This window comes from Homalodisca vitripennis, chromosome 4, assembly GCF_021130785.1.
Source record: "Homalodisca vitripennis isolate AUS2020 chromosome 4, UT_GWSS_2.1, whole genome shotgun sequence".
NCBI lineage: Eukaryota > Metazoa > Arthropoda > Insecta > Hemiptera > Cicadellidae > Homalodisca > Homalodisca vitripennis.
Window position 1 is genome coordinate 106,222,297 of NC_060210.1, and position 8,540 is coordinate 106,230,836.

Consider the following 8,540-nt stretch of genomic DNA (forward strand, 5'->3'; position numbering starts at 1 on the left):
AGGCCAAACAATGTTATGCGATAATATTATTTAATTATAGTTGTGGAAACGTTGGAACATTGACATAGATCTAGCAAGTAAATTTATTTTGTGTGGGTTTTAATTGCTCAATTCCAACGGAACAGCCCTACTTAAGAGTAAAAAGCCTATTGTAAAATGGTATCACGAATGCCTAATAAAAGTAAAAATCTGAGCTTGATTGATCAGCTTTATTGCTTTTAAAAATATTACCAATGATCTGAAAAATATTCAAACGAATTACCAGCATTAATAAAGAGTATAAACGTAAAATTAAAAGAGCCAAACTAAGTTATAATAGTGATAATATAAATCTATCCGCAAATATTTTTGAAGGAAGCCCTCTTTAGATATACAATTTATTTTATATAAAAGACTGGTGACTTCCATCAAATATAAAACACAGAAAATACAATTTTTGTTCAAAGTTACTATTAAAAGGCAATCATGTGTTTTGTTTTGTTCTGAGCTGTTTTTTATATGTTAGGTGGAAAGTAAAAAGGGACCTTGTCTTGTCTTGTCGGCAATGCTAATTTTATGGTACATCTGATACAAGTCGTTTCGATCAAAACTATCAATATTCATGTTTTTGCAATTTATTATGTTTTAGTTTGTCTTTTGGAAGCTACAATCGATTCAAGTCTGTAGGTACCCAACAAGGGTCCAGAAATGAAGAAAAAGGAAGAATTATGGACTTAATATGTTTTAATGGCTCAGAATAGTAACTCTTTGTGTTGAATATTAATCCATCCTTTTTACTGCTTAGAGTTAATGATGGTAAGATAATTACTTTTAAATTGATGCAGGTGCCGATGTGAGATGTATGGTAGTGCAATATTCACGGAAGTTGAGAGGGGACTCATGAAGGAAAGGAGTTAAAAGGCCCAAGAAACATATGATTGAATGTTTTCTGGAAGTCCAAGGTAAGATTTATGTAAACACGGTCAATTTAAATACTAGACAACCAAAATTATTAACGACTGCTACGACGCAAAGAAATTAATGGATTTTCGTTCATTTCAACTATTAACGAGGTGAAGACTACTACTGCATTGAAGGAGGAGTACAGTACCTAAAAGTATTCAAAGTAGTGGTAATTTTAAATAATCCTACCTTATATTAGTTAGAGTTGAAGTCAAAGGATGAGTCGATTTGAGTTAGCAGTCCACATCGAATTCACATATGTCTAATGGACAAGGTGAAAGTTGATCTCGATGGAATTGTTAACGAGAACATGAGTAGTCCATTTCAGAACCGACTGAATGATGCTTTGATTGCAAACATTTATTTATGGTATAACATCTACATTGAAATACTTTCGTAGAAAATGTACGAGTATTTTATAAACAGTGAATTATGTATGTTATAGGGACTTACTAGCATGACTGATGAGGTTTGTATCTACAGGAGCAGTGAAGAGAAAACCAACCAGAGACTTCATCAAGTACTCAAGAGACTAGGTACAGGAGAAATTACACTTAACCCGGACAAGCATGATTTCAGTAAGCCATGTGTCAAGTTATTTTTGGGACATCTTATTACTACAAGGTGGCCGATTACTACAATATCTGAATAAAACCAGACATTATCGAATTCCTGCAACAACACTTTAAGCGAGTTAAGATGTTTCTCAGAAACAATAAACTATGTAATTAAATTCATTCAAAGGTTGTCTGACATTACTAAACCGCTTAACCAATTGTTACATGAATTAATGGTATTGTTCAGTGGCTCAGGAGAAATTTAATGAAATCAAAATGTCTAATGTCACGGGCTACCCTCCAGCTGTATGATCTGAGGCTGGATATCCGTGTAAGTGCTGATGCATTTCGATATGGAATAGGAGTGGCCATAGAGCAGAAGAAAGATAGTGTTTGGTGACCCGCTCAGTATAGTAGTACGACTCTCACCGACACCGAATTAAGATGTGCGCAAATAGAAAAATAAGCCCTCGTTGTACCATTGGCCTGCGAGAAATTTCCTATTTTTTGTATAAGTAAGAAATGGGTTCTTTAATCCCTTATACATCGTCTAGAAACCCAGTTCCGTTATCAAGGATGTACTTGAAAAAGTGTTGTGGAATTTGTAAAGCTTTGTTATCTCAACACTATCATCTACTAAAATGGAATTAGCAGAGATCTATGGTGGGGTTGCTCCTGATCTAATGATCAGACAGGCTGGACAAACGGGAGATTAGTCTCTCCTGAAAAATGTATTATTTAACAAAGAACAGTCTTTCATACTTTAATGGTTTGATTTTAAAGAATACGAGAATGAGAAATACATACAGAAACGAGACTGGACACATTAGAGCATAACTACTCAAGATATTCTGGGATAAATAAGTCCTTGGATAGAGCTCGGCACATGGTTTGTTGGCTGGGACTCGCCAGAAATGTTATGTGAAGAGAATGATCGTAAACTATCCGGATTGTCTGGAACATCGAGTGAATCCTGCGGAACGGTTGATTCCATCGCCTGTCTCGAACAAACTAAGTGAAATTATGGGTGATTTATTTGTTTTTAAGAAGCAGACCTACTCGTGTAACAGGAATACTTTTCAAAGTTCTTAGTATGGTTACTTTGGAAAATATGGACATAGCTATCTTGCGACGTGCCTACTGGATGGTATTTTAAAGACATGGACTACAGACAACGATACGATGCGATAGCTATCGTAACTATTAAATAAGTTGTCTGTAGTTCAAGAGGCGATTCCCCGAAAGATGATCTCTCATTATACTGTGTAGCAATGACGAGACCAGGGATTGGTTGTTTGTTAGAATTATGGTGACCTTAGAAGATCCACGAAGGTATTCGCAGGACGACAGTCTTGTGACCGAGAGTGACTCTGCTAGTGTCATGAAGGCATCATTGCTGAACAAAATAGTAAAATTTCCTTAAGGGACAAATTGAGACTGACACTTTCATAATTACATCTCATATTTAGTGATACGGATCCTCACCTTTAAGAATTTTTTATGATTATATCGGGAGGAGTGGTGGGGAATTGGTGGAGAAGTGCAATAATTGTTACTACGTCGTATGTAGATTTTGTAAAACTTTAAACACAAAAAGGTGATAGACCGGTAAGGTTTTTTCTTCGTATAAAACCTTTTTTTTAAATTCCAACTTAGTTTATTAGTTGTATAAAAGACTTCCCTCCCAATAATGTATACCAATACTGCAATTTGGAATGAATTCGAGCACAATATAGACATCTAAGTGTATTTATTCTACAACGATTTCTTAAACAATGAAATTTCCTATAATTATTTATTGATTTTAAAAATATAATTGTTCAATGTGGTCTTTCCACTAAATTTTCTCACCTATCGAAACACCAATATATTTGAAAGTTTTAATAACCTGTTCAATTAGCAGTCTGATGATGAAGAACCACACATTATCTCGGGTAGGACAAACACACATCCTTGCAAATTCTTCAGGCGCCAATTCAACGTTGCCTGCACCTTCTAAGCAGAGGGTTCGTTCAATATTTTGAGTGCTTGTCTTTTATTCATCTCAAAACGCAGGCACCAGTAAACATATTCACAAGCCGGTAAAGGCTTAGCATATTTCTTGACCTGTCCAAAGCATTTGACTGTGTGCATCATGAGACACTGTTGCACCAGTTGGAGAGATGTGGCGTTCGGGGGCTTCCACGGTTATGGCTAGCCTCCTACCTAAAGGAGCGAGATCAGACAGTGGAGATTTCGAACGTCTCATCAAACAAAATTAAAGTGCCTCATGGTGTCCCTCAAGGATCTTTTCTTGGGCCTCTTTTATTCCTGATTTATGTCAGTAGATTGAATTCTGTGATCCAGCATGGAAAACTTGTTCAGTATGCTGACGACACGACTCTCTGTTTTAAAAGCAAAACATTGCAAGAACTGGAAGTCACAACGTTCATAGAACTCAATTCCTGCATTCAATACTTTGCTGAAATGAACTTGGAAACAAACCAATCCAAATCGAATGTTGTACATTTCTGCCTTAGGCAGAATGAGCTTTCAGAACGGCCAGCTGTACTTGTGGATGATGTCCTTTTAGAGGAAACATACTCCACAAAGTTTCTAGGATTGTTTCCTTGATAGAGGATTAACCTGGGATGACCACGTCGACAATATGTGTGCTAAAATTTCAGCAGGCATATACGCCTTGCGCCACCTAGCAAAGCTATGTTCCCCTAAAGTTCTAAAAATGGCCTACTATGGCCTAATTCACCCACACTTTGCGTATGGAGTGAGACTTTGGGGAGGCTGTGCCAAGAACAAATTTGAGCGAGTCTTTAGACTCCAAAAAAAGGTTGTCAGAATAATTGGAAAGTTAAATTACAGAGAGTCATGCAGGGAATCTTTTAGGGAGCTTGAATTTCTGACATTGCCCTGCCTCTACATATACGACGTGATCATGTATTGCAAATCAAAATGCACTATGGTCCGCGGTGTGGACATTCACCAATATGAAACAAGAGGCAGGGACAACTATCGAGCCCAACAGCACAGGCTGACGCTTACGCAGCATCTGCCACAACAAGTTGGTGTCAGATTAATCAATAAGCTCCTGGAAAGTATAAAGAACTCCAACAATAAAAACCAATTCAAAACTCGTATAAAACGCCTATTGGTGTCTAGAGCGTTCTACTCTGTCGATGAATTCATGATGAGCCGCTGGGATTTATGAGAGGCATAGGATCTGGAGTCGGTGAGAGTGTGCTTGAGTGAATGTGTGGAAGTGTAGGTTTGGGTGCATGTGTGAATGCTTTAACTTTGGCATGTGTGAAAACTATTTACAAAATGATTTAATGACATTTGCAATGCAATGTAAAATTGTAAAAATGCAATAAAATATGATTTGATTTGAAAGGAACAACTTGCGATGTTATTTTCGGGGCAAGCGAAAATATTCGCAACTTGCCAGATAGCCAGTCGAGCTGGGTTAGAAATTTCCAGGGTTCGAGAATTTCATACAACTATGATTTATTGTTAGGAGTCGAATCAGAGGGCCCTGCGGAAGAAATTGATACTTCCAAAATAACGTTGGGCTTACTTCATCACGTCAACTCCAATAAAATTTTGAAGAAGTAAAAAAAAATAATCTTGCTCAGAAAAATAAAAATTTCTTGTTCTAGGAAAGTTATTGTTCAAGCGAGTTCGATTTTCGAAAACAACTGTATTGTTTATTAATACGTCGGTCAGTGAGGAATTACAAGTAAGCTGAGTAGTCTCCACTGATAACTTGGTCGGGGAGTCGTATACAGTAATTATTGTAAGAGCCCGGGGTTGGAATAATTAATCGGTTAAATAATGATGGTTAGTAGAAGCAAAATACAAAATCAAAGCAAAATATGAATAGCAATGGCAAACAAAAGCAATATTCAAATAACACCAATAGCAAATATACAATCTTATAAATTAAAGATTAGCCATGCACCAATATCACAGTGCAACTACTATATACATAAAGCAAGCACTAACCATTAACAAAAAATATTTCTACGGGATGCAAAAGCTAGATGAATTTATAATATAAAAATATACTAAGCTGTATTTATTCTGTAGGCAAGTGTATAGCTCCAAAATAAAATATCAAGTTTACTTTCTCAGGCATATAATTTTGGAAAATAAAAAAAACAAAGTAATCACTTATAACACACCATGCAGAATTACCCTACCATATGGAAGCTAAGATAAAGGTAAATGATTTAAACCATGCAATAAGGCTACTAAGCTAAATTACTATAAATATTAGGGCTCTATGAATATCAAAGAAAAATTGAACACTCACCCTATCTGCACAGTTCACCAGAAAAATAAACTAAAATATCGTTAAATAAATATTTTGATGGAGGTTATCGGGGTGAGGGTGTCAGGACGTTCGCAAAAATAAAAAGAAAGGGTTGCGAGTCCCGAAATAGATAAAGGAGAAAAATAAAGATAATCACTTAAACTTACAAAGATATAAATAATTAATAAAATGAAAATTAGATTGAACTTCAATAAGAAAGAAAAATATTTCCGAGTAGATTAGAGATTCGCCAAGAAATGTGATAATAATCAGACAACAGAATGATGGTCGAGAAAACTTTATACCTAATATAAAAATTTACAACGATTGAACATAAGATTTAGTTTATAAGGAAGGGGTCGGTGGGAAGAAAGTATTTGTAAAAGGAAGTCGAGGGTATAGGGTGCCAGTACGATCGCCGGAAAGAAAGCAGTGGTAAGGCGAGTCCCGACTGTTGTATTTTTTTCCGGGTAGGAGATAATCGGTAGGAAAGTTCGTAAAGGAAACTCGGAATGAGGTGTCAGATCGATCGCCAGGAAAAGAAATGCGAGACCTGAAAAATCTAGAAAGGAAAATTTTACCACAGTATTTAAAATTTAGTCGAAATGATAAAAAATATAATCTGATTAATCGGAATTCAAAATATAAATTAAATTGAAGAAAAGAATAACTTTAGTAATTCTAGTTGAAAAAGTAATTTAAGTTTGAGTAAATTGAGAAAGTCAAATATATTCTATTTAAATTTATTAATACCCGTAAATATCAAATAAATTATTAAGAGTATATTTAAAATCAAACAATTATCTTATCAAAATAAATCTATAACCATCAAACATTAATAATATATTTCAGATCGATTAATTTTCATAAATGACAAATAAAATATTAAATTCTGTTTCACATAAAAATTTGGAAGAATTGTTGATGGCGGAGATAAACACTTTAGTAAGGAACAGGGTCGTTGTTCCTTACCTGGTGCTGGATATCGGCGGCGTCGAGTCGCGATGTACAGTCGTTCAGCGAGCGGGGTCGGGGGAAGGGGTCGAAGTCGTCGTGGTGAGCAGCGGTCGTCGGCAGTGTCGCGGTCACTGACTGTCTCCCCGTGTCTTCAATCGGCCGTCATTATATAGGTTCGCGCGATCGCGGGGGTGGGGGAAGCCTTCTCCTCTCGCCGTGATCGGAGGGGAAGCGGCGATATCCGTGCGGGCACGGACCTGCCAGATAGCGTCTGACTCATCGTCAGTAAAATAATTATTTCGCTCCTCTTTATGATAATTATAAAACTCAAGTCGTTATTCGTAATTGTTAAAAAAATGTCTGTTCTAATTTTACAATTTTACTAATGAATATTTTTAATTTAAATTTAATTTTGTATGTTAAAAAAGTAACATGTTACAAACTGGGAAACCCCTTGTTGTTGAGAAATATTAACACTTTCGGGAACTGTCGTTGTACAACCTTCGGATTTGGACACATGAACCGCTCAGCCGACTTCTCCCAGCCATAGTATTTTTTAGCATCTATATGTATAAAAATGAAACTGTTCGTGTGTAACAGCATCACTCACAAACGGCTGGACGGATTCGCCTAATTTTTTTTTTTAATTTGTTCGTCTTGATCTGTAGAAGGTTATAGGATACTTTTTATCCCTTTCCCGATTCAGGATTCCGCCCCACTGGTTACAGAAATACCCGTAAGAAATGCATTGCAGCAAACATATGTTATTAAGTGAAAGAGTCTTTTCAAATTTTTAATCAGCTGTTCTTTGTAAACATATATAATGCGACAAAAAATATATTTATATATAAATTTCTTTACACTTATAGTTTTAAAGCATAGAGTAAGCTTAAGAGAAACGACAAATTTTGTTTAAACTGTTTCTGCAATCATAATATATAAAAATGAATGTTTGTGTGTTTGTCCTTTATAGACTCAGAAACTATTGGACCGATCACTATGAAAATTTGTATTTTTCTATGTAGAAGGTTTATACGCAATGCCCATTGATGTAACTAACCACCAGGCTGTACTGCAAGATATAAAAGTTATCAAAGCGCCTGCACATTATAAACTGCAATTACAACACAGTAGTTACGTATATTAAAATATCCAAACACTATTTGAAGGCAAAGAAATATACGGGCAAAGCTTAAGAGACGCGTGCGAAGCCGCGGGAAACAGCTAGTTTTAATATATTATATAGCCAAAATATTCAATAAACTTCAAAAGTTCCAAATACAATTGTAGTGTTTTTTGATTACATATAATTAAAAATTATCGAACAAGTTATATCGGTGTTAGAAAGGTTAGATTTGTCCTAAAGCGTGATCTACCGCGGGAGTGCTAAGAGCGCGTCCTTTCCTGGTTTCCTAAATCTAACGTAAACATTATTTTTAGATTCAGTGCAGAGGCGGTTCCTCAGGATGATCGGCATCAAACTTGGCTTCCGGTACAGGGATGTTAATGTGCAAGAAATTCAACGTAGTCTTCAACTACCCTTCCTTGCATCCCAAAGAATATTAATGGGCATGGTTTTCTTGCAAAAATAATTGAATGGTCTCATCAACTGTCTGGAGATTCTTCGCCAGGTTAAGCTTCATGTTCCTCGTGGATCCAGACACTGTCAGCTTTTCTGCAAGCATCACCATCCTACAAACTACCACTGCCACAGTACTACGAGTATGCATGGCTAATGGGAACTGGTAATGCTGTATGTCCTGAAGTTGAATTGT